Source organism: Carassius gibelio, chromosome A3, assembly GCF_023724105.1.
Source record: "Carassius gibelio isolate Cgi1373 ecotype wild population from Czech Republic chromosome A3, carGib1.2-hapl.c, whole genome shotgun sequence".
NCBI classification, from domain to species: domain Eukaryota; kingdom Metazoa; phylum Chordata; class Actinopteri; order Cypriniformes; family Cyprinidae; genus Carassius; species Carassius gibelio.
This window is the reverse complement of record NC_068373.1, coordinates 163,156-177,911: the sequence shown is the minus strand read 5'-3', so window position 1 is coordinate 177,911 and position 14,756 is coordinate 163,156. Positions and strand designations below refer to the sequence as shown.

Sequence of the window (14,756 nt, the reverse complement as noted above, 5' to 3'; positions counted from 1 at the left end):
GTTGCTTTAAGATTTTGGGAAATTTTTCACAAATTATATAATAATCTTGCAAGAAAAAAAGAAAGGAGTCAATGCCCCATATCTGAATCTTAGCATGTATGGGCCTGGTTAGTAATTGGATGGGAGACACCCTGGTAATACCAGTTGCTTTAAGATTTTTGGAAATTTTTCACAAATTATATAATAATCTTGAAAAAAAAAAAAAAAAGTCAATGCCCGATCTCTGAATAATAGCAGGTTTTGCCTGGTTAGTACTTGGATGGAAGACGGCCGGGAAATACCAGTTGCTGTAATATTTTTGGCAATTTTTACTAATTACATAATAATCTTGCAACAACAAAAAAAAAAAAAAGAGTAAATGCCCAATCTTTGAATCTTAGGAGGTATGGACCTGTTTAGTGCTTGGATGGGAGACCGCCTCGGAATACCAGTTGCTGTAATATTTTTGGAAATTTGTACTAATTATATAATTATCTTGAAACAAAAAGAGTCAATGCCCAATCTTTGAATCTTAGCAGCTATGGACCTGTTTAGTGTTTGGATGGGAGACCGCCTCGGAAAACCAGGTGCTCTAATATTATTGGAAATTCATTACTAATTATATAATAATCTTTAAAAAAAAAAAAAAAAAAAAAAAGAGTCAATGCCCGATCTCTTAATCTTAGCAGGTATTGGCCTGGTTAGTGCTTGGATGGGAGACCGCCTGGGAATACCAGGTGCTTTAAGCTTTAGGGTTTTCTTTCCTACTTATATAATGTACCGGCGATTAGATTGGCTGATCTTTAAATAGCTCTCTCTTTGCAGCAGTGTTCGCTTATGGCCATACCACCCTGGCTATGCCAGATCATGTCTGAGCTCGGAAGCTAAGCAGGTTTGGGCCTGGTTAGTAATTGGATGGGAGACCCCCTGGTAATACCAGTTGCTCTAAGATTTTTGTAAATTTTTCACAAATTATATAATAATCTTGAAAAAAAAAAGAGTCAATGCCCATTCTTTGAATCTTAGCAGTCATGGACCTGTTTAGTGTCTGGATGGGAGACCGCCTCGGAATACCAGGTGCTCTAATATTATTGGAAATGTATTACTAATTATATAATAATCTTAAAAAAAAAAAAAAAAAAAAAAAGAGTCAATGCCCGATCTCTTAATCTTAGCAGGTATTGGCCTGGTTAGTGCTTGGATGGGAGACCGCCTGGGAATACCAGGTGCTTTAAGCTTTAGGGTTTTCTTTCCTACTTATATAATGTACCGGCGATTAGATTGACTGATCTTTAAATAGCTCTCTCTTTGCAGCAGTCTTCGCTTATGGCTATACCACCCTGGCTATGCCAGATCATGTCTGAGCTCGGAAGCTAAGCAGGTTTGGGCCTGGTTAGTAGTTGGATGGGAGACCCCCTGGTAATACCAGTTGCTTTAAGATTTTTGTAAATTTTTCACAAATTATATAATAATCTTGAAAAAAAAAAGAGTGAATGCCCAATCTTTGAATCTTAGCAGTCATTGACCTGTGTAGTGTTTGGATGGGAGACCCCCTGGTAATACCAGGTGCTCTAATATTATTGGAAATTTATTACTAATTATATAATAATCTTAAAAAAAAAGAGCCAATGCCGATCTCTTAATCTTAGCAGGTATTGGCCTGGTTAGTGCTTGGATGGGAGACCGCCTCGGAATACCATGTGCTGTAAGCTTTTGGATTTTCATTCCTACTTATATAATGTATGGGCGATTTGATTGGCTGATCTTTAAATAGTCTTCTCTTTGCAGTATCCTTCGCTTGCGACCGTAACAACCTGGCTATGCCTGATCTCGTCTGCTCTCGGAAGCTAAGCAGGTTTGGTCCTGTATAATGTACCGGCGATTAGATTGGCTGATCTTTAAATAGCTCTCTCTTTGCAGCAGTCTTCGCTTATGGCCATTCCACCCTGGCTATGCCAGATCATGTCTGAGCTCGGAAACTAAGCAGGTTTCGGCCTGGTTAGTAATTGGATGGCAGACCCCCTGGTAATACCAGTTGCTTTAAGATTTTTGGAAATTTTTCACAAATTATATAATAATCTTGCAAGAAAAAAAGAAAGGAGTCAATGCCCCATATCTGAATCTTAGCAAGTATGGGCCTGGTTAGTAATTGGATGGGAGACACCCTGGTAATACCAGTTGCTTTAAGATTTTTGGAAATTTTTCACCAATTATATAATAATCTTGAAAAAAAAAAAAAAAAGTCAATGCCCGATCTCTGAATAATAGCAGGTTTTGCCTGGTTAGTACTTGGATGGAAGACGGCCGGGAAATACCAGTTGCTGTAATATTTTTGGCAATTTTTACTAATTACATAATAATCTTGCAACAAAAAAAAAAAAAAAAAAGAGTAAATGCCCAATCTTTGAATCTTAGGAGGTATGGACCTGTTTAGTGCTTGGATGGGAGACCGCCTCGGAATACCAGTTGCTGTAATATTTTTGGAAATTTGTACTAATTATATAATTATCTTGAAACAAAAAGAGTCAATGCCCAATCTTTGAATCTTAGCAGCTATGGACCTGTTTAGTGTTTGGATGGGAGACCGCCTCGGAAAACCAGGTGCTCTAATATTATTGGAAATTTATTACTAATTATATAATAATCTTTAAAAAAAAAAAAAAAAAAAAAAAAAGAGTCAATGCCCGATCTCTTAATCTTAGCAGGTATTGGCCTGGTTAGTGCTTGGATGGGAGACCGCCTGGGAATACCAGGTGCTTTAAGCTTTAGGGTTTTCTTTCCTACTTATATTAGATTGGCTGATCTTTAAATAGCTCTCTCTTTGCAGCAGTCTTCGCTTATGGCCATACCACCCTGTCTATGCCAGATCATGTCTGAGCTCGGAAGCTAAGCAGGTTTGGGCCTGGTTAGTAATTGGATGGGAGACCCCCTGGTAATACCAGTTGCTTTAAGATTTTTGTAAATTTTTCACAAATTATATAATAATCTTGAAAAAAAAAAGAGTCAATGCCCATTCTTTGAATCTTAGCAGTCATGGACCTGTTTAGTGTCTGGATGGGAGACCGCCTCGGAATACCAGGTGCTTTAAGCTTTAGGGTTTTCTTTCCTACTTATATAATGTACCGGCGATTAGATTGACTGATCTTTAAATAGCTCTCTCTTTGCAGCAGTCTTCGCTTATGGCCATACCACCCTGGCTATGCCAGATCATGTCTGAATGCCCATTCTTTGAATCTTAGCAGTCATTGACCTGTGTAGTGTTTGGATGGGAGACCCCCTGGTAATACCAGGTGCTCTAATATTATTGGAAATTTATTACTAATTATATAATAATCTTAAAAAAAAAGAGCCAATGCCCGATCTCTTAATCTTAGCAGGTATTGGCCTGGTTAGTGCTTGGATGGGAGACCGCCTCGGAATACCAGGTGCTGTAAGCTTTTGGATTTTCATTCCTACTTATATAATGTATGGGCGATTTGATTGGCTGATCTTTAAATAGTCTTCTCTTTGCAGTATCCTTCGCTTGCGACCGTAACAACCTGGCTATGCCTGATCTCGTCTGCTCTCGGAAGCTAAGCAGGTTTGGTCCTGTATAATGTACCGGCGATTAGATTGGCTGATCTTTAAATAGCTCTCTCTTTGCAGCAGTCTTCGCTTATGGCCATTCCACCCTGGCTATGCCAGATCATGTCTGAGCTCGGAAACTAAGCAGGTTTCGGCCTGGTTAGTAATTGGATGGCAGACCCCCTGGTAATACCAGTTGCTTTAAGATTTTGGGAAGTTTTTCACAAATTATATAATAATCTTGCAAGAAAAAAAGAAAGGAGTCAATGCCCCATATCTGAATCTTAGCATGTATGGGCCTGGTTAGTAATTGGATGGGAGACACCCTGGTAATACCAGTTGCTTTAAGATTTTTGGAAATTTTTCACAAATTATATAATAATCTTGAAAAAAAAAAAAAAAAGTCAATGCCCGATCTCTGAATAATAGCAGGTTTTGCCTGGTTAGTACTTGGATGGAAGACGGCCGGGAAATACCAGTTGCTGTAATATTTTTGGCAATTTTTACTAATTACATAATAATCTTGCAACAACAAAAAAAAAAAAAGAGTAAATGCCCAATCTTTGAATCTTAGGAGGTATGGACCTGTTTAGTGCTTGGATGGGAGACCGCCTCGGAATACCAGTTGCTGTAATATTTTTGGAAATTTGTACTAATTATATAATTATCTTGAAACAAAAAGAGTCAATGCCCAATCTTTGAATCTTAGCAGCTATGGACCTGTTTAGTGTTTGGATGGGAGACCGCCTCGGAAAACCAGGTGCTCTAATATTATTGGAAATTCATTACTAATTATATAATAATCTTTAAAAAAAAAAAAAAAAAAAAAAAGAGTCAATGCCCGATCTCTTAATCTTAGCAGGTATTGGCCTGGTTAGTGCTTGGATGGGAGACCGCCTGGGAATACCAGGTGCTTTAAGCTTTAGGGTTTTCTTTCCTACTTATATAATGTACCGGCGATTAGATTGGCTGATCTTTAAATAGCTCTCTCTTTGCAGCAGTGTTCGCTTATGGCCATACCACCCTGGCTATGCCAGATCATGTCTGAGCTCGGAAGCTAAGCAGGTTTGGGCCTGGTTAGTAATTGGATGGGAGACCCCCTGGTAATACCAGTTGCTCTAAGATTTTTGTAAATTTTTCACAAATTATATAATAATCTTGAAAAAAAAAAGAGTCAATGCCCATTCTTTGAATCTTAGCAGTCATGGACCTGTTTAGTGTCTGGATGGGAGACCGCCTCGGAATACCAGGTGCTCTAATATTATTGGAAATGTATTACTAATTATATAATAATCTTAAAAAAAAAAAAAAAAAAAAAAAGAGTCAATGCCCGATCTCTTAATCTTAGCAGGTATTGGCCTGGTTAGTGCTTGGATGGGAGACCGCCTGGGAATACCAGGTGCTTTAAGCTTTAGGGTTTTCTTTCCTACTTATATAATGTACCGGCGATTAGATTGACTGATCTTTAAATAGCTCTCTCTTTGCAGCAGTCTTCGCTTATGGCTATACCACCCTGGCTATGCCAGATCATGTCTGAGCTCGGAAGCTAAGCAGGTTTGGGCCTGGTTAGTAATTGGATGGGAGACCCCCTGGTAATACCAGTTGCTTTAAGATTTTTGTAAATTTTTCACAAATTATATAATAATCTTGAAAAAAAAAGAGTGAATGCCCAATCTTTGAATCTTAGCAGTCATTGACCTGTGTAGTGTTTGGATGGGAGACCCCCTGGTAATACCAGGTGCTCTAATATTATTGGAAATTTATTACTAATTATATAATAATCTTAAAAAAAAAGAGCCAATGCCGATCTCTTAATCTTAGCAGGTATTGGCCTGGTTAGTGCTTGGATGGGAGACCGCCTCGGAATACCATGTGCTGTAAGCTTTTGGATTTTCATTCCTACTTATATAATGTATGGGCGATTTGATTGGCTGATCTTTAAATAGTCTTCTCTTTGCAGTATCCTTCGCTTGCGACCGTAACAACCTGGCTATGCCTGATCTCGTCTGCTCTCGGAAGCTAAGCAGGTTTGGTCCTGTATAATGTACCGGCGATTAGATTGGCTGATCTTTAAATAGCTCTCTCTTTGCAGCAGTCTTCGCTTATGGCCATTCCACCCTGGCTATGCCAGATCATGTCTGAGCTCGGAAACTAAGCAGGTTTCGGCCTGGTTAGTAATTGGATGGCAGACCCCCTGGTAATACCAGTTGCTTTAAGATTTTGGGAAATTTTTCACAAATTATATAATAATCTTGCAAGAAAAAAAGAAAGGAGTCAATGCCCCATATCTGAATCTTAGCATGTATGGGCCTGGTTAGTAATTGGATGGGAGACACCCTGGTAATACCAGTTGCTTTAAGATTTTTGGAAATTTTTCACAAATTATATAATAATCTTGAAAAAAAAAAAAAAAAGTCAATGCCCGATCTCTGAATAATAGCAGGTTTTGCCTGGTTAGTACTTGGATGGAAGACGGCCGGGAAATACCAGTTGCTGTAATATTTTTGGCAATTTTTACTAATTACATAATAATCTTGCAACAACAAAAAAAAAAAAAAGAGTAAATGCCCAATCTTTGAATCTTAGGAGGTATGGACCTGTTTAGTGCTTGGATGGGAGACCGCCTCGGAATACCAGTTGCTGTAATATTTTTGGAAATTTGTACTAATTATATAATTATCTTGAAACAAAAAGAGTCAATGCCCAATCTTTGAATCTTAGCAGCTATGGACCTGTTTAGTGTTTGGATGGGAGACCGCCTCGGAAAACCAGGTGCTCTAATATTATTGGAAATTCATTACTAATTATATAATAATCTTTAAAAAAAAAAAAAAAAAAAAAAAGAGTCAATGCCCGATCTCTTAATCTTAGCAGGTATTGGCCTGGTTAGTGCTTGGATGGGAGACCGCCTGGGAATACCAGGTGCTTTAAGCTTTAGGGTTTTCTTTCCTACTTATATTAGATTGGCTGATCTTTAAATAGCTCTCTCTTTGCAGCAGTCTTCGCTTATGGCCATACCACCCTGTCTATGCCAGATCATGTCTGAGCTCGGAAGCTAAGCAGGTTTGGGCCTGGTTAGTAATTGGATGGGAGACCCCCTGGTAATACCAGTTGCTTTAAGATTTTTGTAAATTTTTCACAAATTATATAATAATCTTGAAAAAAAAAAGAGTCAATGCCCATTCTTTGAATCTTAGCAGTCATGGACCTGTTTAGTGTCTGGATGGGAGACCGCCTCGGAATACCAGGTGCTCTAATATTATTGGAAATTTATTACTAATTATATAATAATCTTAAAAAAAAAAAAAAAAAAAAAAGAGTCAATGCCCGATCTCTTAATCTTAGCAGGTATTGGCCTGGTTAGTGCTTGGATGGGAGACCGCCTGGGAATACCAGGTGCTTTAAGCTTTAGGGTTTTCTTTCCTACTTATATAATGTACCGGCGATTAGATTGACTGATCTTTAAATAGCTCTCTCTTTGCAGCAGTCTTCGCTTATGGCCATACCACCCTGGCTATGCCAGATCATGTCTGAGCTCGGAAGCTAAGCAGGTTTGGGCCTGGTTAGTAATTGGATGGGAGACCCCCTGGTAATACCAGTTGCTTTAAGATTTTTGTAAATTTTTCACAAATTATATAATAATCTTGAAAAAAAAAAGAGTGAATGCCCATTCTTTGAATCTTAGCAGTCATTGACCTGTGTAGTGTTTGGATGGGAGACCCCCTGGTAATACCAGGTGCTCTAATATTATTGGAAATTTATTACTAATTATATAATAATCTTAAAAAAAAGAGCCAATGCCGATCTCTTAATCTTAGCAGGTATTGGCCTGGTTAGTGCTTGGATGGGAGACCGCCTCGGAATACCATGTGCTGTAAGCTTTTGGATTTTCATTCCTACTTATATAATGTATGGGCGATTTGATTGGCTGATCTTTAAATAGTCTTCTCTTTGCAGTATCCTTCGCTTGCGACCGTAACAACCTGGCTATGCCTGATCTCGTCTGCTCTCGGAAGCTAAGCAGGTTTGGTCCTGTATAATGTACCGGCGATTAGATTGGCTGATCTTTAAATAGCTCTCTCTTTGCAGCAGTCTTCGCTTATGGCCATTCCACCCTGGCTATGCCAGATCATGTCTGAGCTCGGAAACTAAGCAGGTTTCGGCCTGGTTAGTAATTGGATGGCAGACCCCCTGGTAATACCAGTTGCTTTAAGATTTTTGGAAATTTTTCACAAATTATATAATAATCTTGCAAGAAAAAAAGAAAGGAGTCAATGCCCCATATCTGAATCTTAGCAGGTATGGGCCTGGTTAGTAATTGGATGGGAGACACCCTGGTAATACCAGTTGCTTTAAGATTTTTGGAAATTTTTCACCAATTATATAATAATCTTGAAAAAAAAAAAAAAAGTCAATGCCCGATCTCTGAATAATAGCAGGTTTTGCCTGGTTAGTACTTGGATGGAAGACGGCCGGGAAATACCAGTTGCTGTAATATTTTTGGCAATTTTTACTAATTACATAATAATCTTGCAACAAAAAAAAAAAAAAAAAAAGAGTAAATGCCCAATCTTTGAATCTTAGGAGGTATGGACCTGTTTAGTGCTTGGATGGGAGACCGCCTCGGAATACCAGTTGCTGTAATATTTTTGGAAATTTGTACTAATTATATAATTATCTCGAAACAAAAAGAGTCAATGCCCAATCTTTGAATCTTAGCAGCTATGGACCTGTTTAGTGTTTGGATGGGAGACCGCCTCGGAAAACCAGGTGCTCTAATATTATTGGAAATTTATTACTAATTATATAATAATCTTTAAAAAAAAAAAAAAAAAAAAAAAAAGAGTCAATGCCCGATCTCTTAATCTTAGCAGGTATTGGCCTGGTTAGTGCTTGGATGGGAGACCGCCTGGGAATACCAGGTGCTTTAAGCTTTAGGGTTTTCTTTCCTACTTATATTAGATTGGCTGATCTTTAAATAGCTCTCTCTTTGCAGCAGTCTTCGCTTATGGCCATACCACCCTGTCTATGCCAGATCATGTCTGAGCTCGGAAGCTAAGCAGGTTTGGGCCTGGTTAGTAATTGGATGGGAGACCCCCTGGTAATACCAGTTGCTTTAAGATTTTTGTAAATTTTTCACAAATTATATAATAATCTTGAAAAAAAAAAGAGTCAATGCCCATTCTTTGAATCTTAGCAGTCATGGACCTGTTTAGTGTCTGGATGGGAGACCGCCTCGGAATACCAGGTGCTCTAATATTATTGGAAATTTATTACTAATTATATAATAATCTTAAAAAAAAAAAAAAAAAAAAAGAGTCAATGCCCGATCTCTTAATCTTAGCAGGTATTGGCCTGGTTAGTGCTTGGATGGGAGACCGCCTGGGAATACCAGGTGCTTTAAGCTTTAGGGTTTTCTTTCCTACTTATATAATGTACCGGCGATTAGATTGACTGATCTTTAAATAGCTCTCTCTTTGCAGCAGTCTTCGCTTATGGCCATACCACCCTGGCTATGCCAGATCATGTCTGAGCTCGGAAGCTAAGCAGGTTTGGGCCTGGTTAGTAATTGGATGGGAGACCCCCTGGTAATACCAGTTGCTTTAAGATTTTTGTAAATTTTTCACAAATTATATAATAATCTTGAAAAAAAAAAGAGTGAATGCCCATTCTTTGAATCTTAGCAGTCATTGACCTGTGTAGTGTTTGGATGGGAGACCCCCTGGTAATACCAGGTGCTCTAATATTATTGGAAATTTATTACTAATTATATAATAATCTTAAAAAAAAAGAGCCAATGCCCGATCTCTTAATCTTAGCAGGTATTGGCCTGGTTAGTGCTTGGATGGGAGACCGCCTCGGAATACCAGGTGCTGTAAGCTTTTGGATTTTCATTCCTACTTATATAATGTATGGGCGATTTGATTGGCTGATCTTTAAATAGTCTTCTCTTTGCAGTATCCTTCGCTTGCGACCGTAACAACCTGGCTATGCCTGATCTCGTCTGCTCTCGGAAGCTAAGCAGGTTTGGTCCTGTATAATGTACCGGCGATTAGATTGGCTGATCTTTAAATAGCTCTCTCTTTGCAGCAGTCTTCGCTTATGGCCATTCCACCCTGGCTATGCCAGATCATGTCTGAGCTCGGAAACTAAGCAGGTTTCGGCCTGGTTAGTAATTGGATGGCAGACCCCCTGGTAATACCAGTTGCTTTAAGATTTTGGGAAATTTTTCACAAATTATATAATAATCTTGCAAGAAAAAAAGAAAGGAGTCAATGCCCCATATCTGAATCTTAGCATGTATGGGCCTGGTTAGTAATTGGATGGGAGACACCCTGGTAATACCAGTTGCTTTAAGATTTTTGGAAATTTTTCACAAATTATATAATAATCTTGAAAAAAAAAAAAAAAAGTCAATGCCCGATCTCTGAATAATAGCAGGTTTTGCCTGGTTAGTACTTGGATGGAAGACGGCCGGGAAATACCAGTTGCTGTAATATTTTTGGCAATTTTTACTAATTACATAATAATCTTGCAACAACAAAAAAAAAAAAAAGAGTAAATGCCCAATCTTTGAATCTTAGGAGGTATGGACCTGTTTAGTGCTTGGATGGGAGACCGCCTCGGAATACCAGTTGCTGTAATATTTTTGGAAATTTGTACTAATTATATAATTATCTTGAAACAAAAAGAGTCAATGCCCAATCTTTGAATCTTAGCAGCTATGGACCTGTTTAGTGTTTGGATGGGAGACCGCCTCGGAAAACCAGGTGCTCTAATATTATTGGAAATTTATTACTAATTATATAATAATCTTTAAAAAAAAAAAAAAAAAAAAAAAAAGAGTCAATGCCCGATCTCTTAATCTTAGCAGGTATTGGCCTGGTTAGTGCTTGGATGGGAGACCGCCTGGGAATACCAGGTGCTTTAAGCTTTAGGGTTTTCTTTCCTACTTATATTAGATTGGCTGATCTTTAAATAGCTCTCTCTTTGCAGCAGTCTTCGCTTATGGCCATACCACCCTGTCTATGCCAGATCATGTCTGAGCTCGGAAGCTAAGCAGGTTTGGGCCTGGTTAGTAATTGGATGGGAGACCCCCTGGTAATACCAGTTGCTTTAAGATTTTTGTAAATTTTTCACAAATTATATAATAATCTTGAAAAAAAAAAGAGTCAATGCCCATTCTTTGAATCTTAGCAGTCATGGACCTGTTTAGTGTCTGGATGGGAGACCGCCTCGGAATACCAGGTGCTCTAATATTATTGGAAATTTATTACTAATTATATAATAATCTTAAAAAAAAAAAAAAAAAAAAAGAGTCAATGCCCGATCTCTTAATCTTAGCAGGTATTGGCCTGGTTAGTGCTTGGATGGGAGACCGCCTGGGAATACCAGGTGCTTTAAGCTTTAGGGTTTTCTTTCCTACTTATATAATGTACCGGCGATTAGATTGACTGATCTTTAAATAGCTCTCTCTTTGCAGCAGTCTTCGCTTATGGCCATACCACCCTGGCTATGCCAGATCATGTCTGAGCTCGGAAGCTAAGCAGGTTTGGGCCTGGTTAGTAATTGGATGGGAGACCCCCTGGTAATACCAGTTGCTTTAAGATTTTTGTAAATTTTTCACAAATTATATAATAATCTTGAAAAAAAAAAGAGTGAATGCCCATTCTTTGAATCTTAGCAGTCATTGACCTGTGTAGTGTTTGGATGGGAGACCCCCTGGTAATACCAGGTGCTCTAATATTATTGGAAATTTATTACTAATTATATAATAATCTTAAAAAAAAAGAGCCAATGCCCGATCTCTTAATCTTAGCAGGTATTGGCCTGGTTAGTGCTTGGATGGGAGACCGCCTCGGAATACCAGGTGCTGTAAGCTTTTGGATTTTCATTCCTACTTATATAATGTATGGGCGATTTGATTGGCTGATCTTTAAATAGTCTTCTCTTTGCAGTATCCTTCGCTTGCGACCGTAACAACCTGGCTATGCCTGATCTCGTCTGCTCTCGGAAGCTAAGCAGGTTTGGTCCTGTATAATGTACCGGCGATTAGATTGGCTGATCTTTAAATAGCTCTCTCTTTGCAGCAGTCTTCGCTTATGGCCATTCCACCCTGGCTATGCCAGATCATGTCTGAGCTCGGAAACTAAGCAGGTTTCGGCCTGGTTAGTAATTGGATGGCAGACCCCCTGGTAATACCAGTTGCTTTAAGATTTTGGGAAATTTTTCACAAATTATATAATAATCTTGCAAGAAAAAAAGAAAGGAGTCAATGCCCCATATCTGAATCTTAGCATGTATGGGCCTGGTTAGTAATTGGATGGGAGACACCCTGGTAATACCAGTTGCTTTAAGATTTTTGGAAATTTTTCACAAATTATATAATAATCTTGAAAAAAAAAAAAAAAAGTCAATGCCCGATCTCTGAATAATAGCAGGTTTTGCCTGGTTAGTACTTGGATGGAAGACGGCCGGGAAATACCAGTTGCTGTAATATTTTTGGCAATTTTTACTAATTACATAATAATCTTGCAACAACAAAAAAAAAAAAAAGAGTAAATGCCCAATCTTTGAATCTTAGGAGGTATGGACCTGTTTAGTGCTTGGATGGGAGACCGCCTCGGAATACCAGTTGCTGTAATATTTTTGGAAATTTGTACTAATTATATAATTATCTTGAAACAAAAAGAGTCAATGCCCAATCTTTGAATCTTAGCAGCTATGGACCTGTTTAGTGTTTGGATGGGAGACCGCCTCGGAAAACCAGGTGCTCTAATATTATTGGAAATTCATTACTAATTATATAATAATCTTTAAAAAAAAAAAAAAAAAAAAAAAGAGTCAATGCCCGATCTCTTAATCTTAGCAGGTATTGGCCTGGTTAGTGCTTGGATGGGAGACCGCCTGGGAATACCAGGTGCTTTAAGCTTTAGGGTTTTCTTTCCTACTTATATAATGTACCGGCGATTAGATTGGCTGATCTTTAAATAGCTCTCTCTTTGCAGCAGTGTTCGCTTATGGCCATACCACCCTGGCTATGCCAGATCATGTCTGAGCTCGGAAGCTAAGCAGGTTTGGGCCTGGTTAGTAATTGGATGGGAGACCCCCTGGTAATACCAGTTGCTCTAAGATTTTTGTAAATTTTTCACAAATTATATAATAATCTTGAAAAAAAAAAGAGTCAATGCCCATTCTTTGAATCTTAGCAGTCATGGACCTGTTTAGTGTCTGGATGGGAGACCGCCTCGGAATACCAGGTGCTCTAATATTATTGGAAATGTATTACTAATTATATAATAATCTTAAAAAAAAAAAAAAAAAAAAAAAAAGTCAATGCCCGATCTCTTAATCTTAGCAGGTATTGGCCTGGTTAGTGCTTGGATGGGAGACCGCCTGGGAATACCAGGTGCTTTAAGCTTTAGGGTTTTCTTTCCTACTTATATAATGTACCGGCGATTAGATTGACTGATCTTTAAATAGCTCTCTCTTTGCAGCAGTCTTCGCTTATGGCTATACCACCCTGGCTATGCCAGATCATGTCTGAGCTCGGAAGCTAAGCAGGTTTGGGCCTGGTTAGTAGTTGGATGGGAGACCCCCTGGTAATACCAGTTGCTTTAAGATTTTTGTAAATTTTTCACAAATTATATAATAATCTTGAAAAAAAAAAGAGTGAATGCCCAATCTTTGAATCTTAGCAGTCATTGACCTGTGTAGTGTTTGGATGGGAGACCCCCTGGTAATACCAGGTGCTCTAATATTATTGGAAATTTATTACTAATTATATAATAATCTTAAAAAAAAAGAGCCAATGCCGATCTCTTAATCTTAGCAGGTATTGGCCTGGTTAGTGCTTGGATGGGAGACCGCCTCGGAATACCATGTGCTGTAAGCTTTTGGATTTTCATTCCTACTTATATAATGTATGGGCGATTTGATTGGCTGATCTTTAAATAGTCTTCTCTTTGCAGTATCCTTCGCTTGCGACCGTAACAACCTGGCTATGCCTGATCTCGTCTGCTCTCGGAAGCTAAGCAGGTTTGGTCCTGTATAATGTACCGGCGATTAGATTGGCTGATCTTTAAATAGCTCTCTCTTTGCAGCAGTCTTCGCTTATGGCCATTCCACCCTGGCTATGCCAGATCATGTCTGAGCTCGGAAACTAAGCAGGTTTCGGCCTGGTTAGTAATTGGATGGCAGACCCCCTGGTAATACCAGTTGCTTTAAGATTTTTGGAAATTTTTCACAAATTATATAATAATCTTGCAAGAAAAAAAGAAAGGAGTCAATGCCCCATATCTGAATCTTAGCAGGTATGGGCCTGGTTAGTAATTGGATGGGAGACACCCTGGTAATACCAGTTGCTTTAAGATTTTTGGAAATTTTTCACCAATTATATAATAATCTTGAAAAAAAAAAAAAAAAGTCAATGCCCGATCTCTGAATAATAGCAGGTTTTGCCTGGTTAGTACTTGGATGGAAGACGGCCGGGAAATACCAGTTGCTGTAATATTTTTGGCAATTTTTACTAATTACATAATAATCTTGCAACAAAAAAAAAAAAAAAAAGAGTAAATGCCCAATCTTTGAATCTTAGGAGGTATGGACCTGTTTAGTGCTTGGATGGGAGACCGCCTCGGAATACCAGTTGCTGTAATATTTTTGGAAATTTGTACTAATTATATAATTATCTTGAAACAAAAAGAGTCAATGCCCAATCTTTGAATCTTAGCAGCTATGGACCTGTTTAGTGTTTGGATGGGAGACCGCCTCGGAAAACCAGGTGCTCTAATATTATTGGAAATTTATTACTAATTATATAATAATCTTTAAAAAAAAAAAAAAAAAAAAAAAAGAGTCAATGCCCGATCTCTTAATCTTAGCAGGTATTGGCCTGGTTAGTGCTTGGATGGGAGACCGCCTGGGAATACCAGGTGCTTTAAGCTTTAGGGTTTTCTTTCCTACTTATATTAGATTGGCTGATCTTTAAATAGCTCTCTCTTTGCAGCAGTCTTCGCTTATGGCCATACCACCCTGTCTATGCCAGATCATGTCTGAGCTCGGAAGCTAAGCAGGTTTGGGCCTGGTTAGTAATTGGATGGGAGACCCCCTGGTAATACCAGTTGCTTTAAGATTTTTGTAAATTTTTCACAAATTATATAATAATCTTGAAAAAAAAAAGAGTCAATGCCCATTCTTTGAATCTTAGCAGT

General features: G+C 38.4%; 14 pseudogenes; all 14 read left to right on the top strand.

Annotated features, from left to right (window-relative positions):
• Positions 1-812: 812 nt before the first annotated feature.
• On the top strand, positions 813-931 carry LOC127958423 (uncharacterized; annotated as a pseudogene).
• Positions 932-1,301: 370 nt separating this feature from the next.
• On the top strand, positions 1,302-1,420 carry LOC127962258 (uncharacterized; annotated as a pseudogene).
• A 1,394-nt stretch (positions 1,421-2,814) lies between these two features.
• LOC127960069 (uncharacterized) lies at positions 2,815-2,933 on the top strand (annotated as a pseudogene).
• Positions 2,934-4,549: 1,616 nt separating this feature from the next.
• On the top strand, positions 4,550-4,668 carry LOC127958415 (uncharacterized; annotated as a pseudogene).
• Positions 4,669-5,038: 370 nt separating this feature from the next.
• Positions 5,039-5,157, top strand: LOC127961458 (uncharacterized; annotated as a pseudogene).
• A 1,390-nt stretch (positions 5,158-6,547) lies between these two features.
• On the top strand, positions 6,548-6,666 carry LOC127960065 (uncharacterized; annotated as a pseudogene).
• Positions 6,667-7,035: 369 nt separating this feature from the next.
• LOC127964708 (uncharacterized) lies at positions 7,036-7,154 on the top strand (annotated as a pseudogene).
• A 1,393-nt stretch (positions 7,155-8,547) lies between these two features.
• LOC127960062 (uncharacterized) lies at positions 8,548-8,666 on the top strand (annotated as a pseudogene).
• A 368-nt stretch (positions 8,667-9,034) lies between these two features.
• On the top strand, positions 9,035-9,153 carry LOC127964704 (uncharacterized; annotated as a pseudogene).
• A 1,394-nt stretch (positions 9,154-10,547) lies between these two features.
• On the top strand, positions 10,548-10,666 carry LOC127960056 (uncharacterized; annotated as a pseudogene).
• A 368-nt stretch (positions 10,667-11,034) lies between these two features.
• Positions 11,035-11,153, top strand: LOC127964697 (uncharacterized; annotated as a pseudogene).
• A 1,406-nt stretch (positions 11,154-12,559) lies between these two features.
• Positions 12,560-12,678, top strand: LOC127958407 (uncharacterized; annotated as a pseudogene).
• Positions 12,679-13,048: 370 nt separating this feature from the next.
• LOC127962252 (uncharacterized) lies at positions 13,049-13,167 on the top strand (annotated as a pseudogene).
• A 1,392-nt stretch (positions 13,168-14,559) lies between these two features.
• LOC127960049 (uncharacterized) lies at positions 14,560-14,678 on the top strand (annotated as a pseudogene).
• The last annotated feature ends 78 nt before the right edge of the window (positions 14,679-14,756 follow it).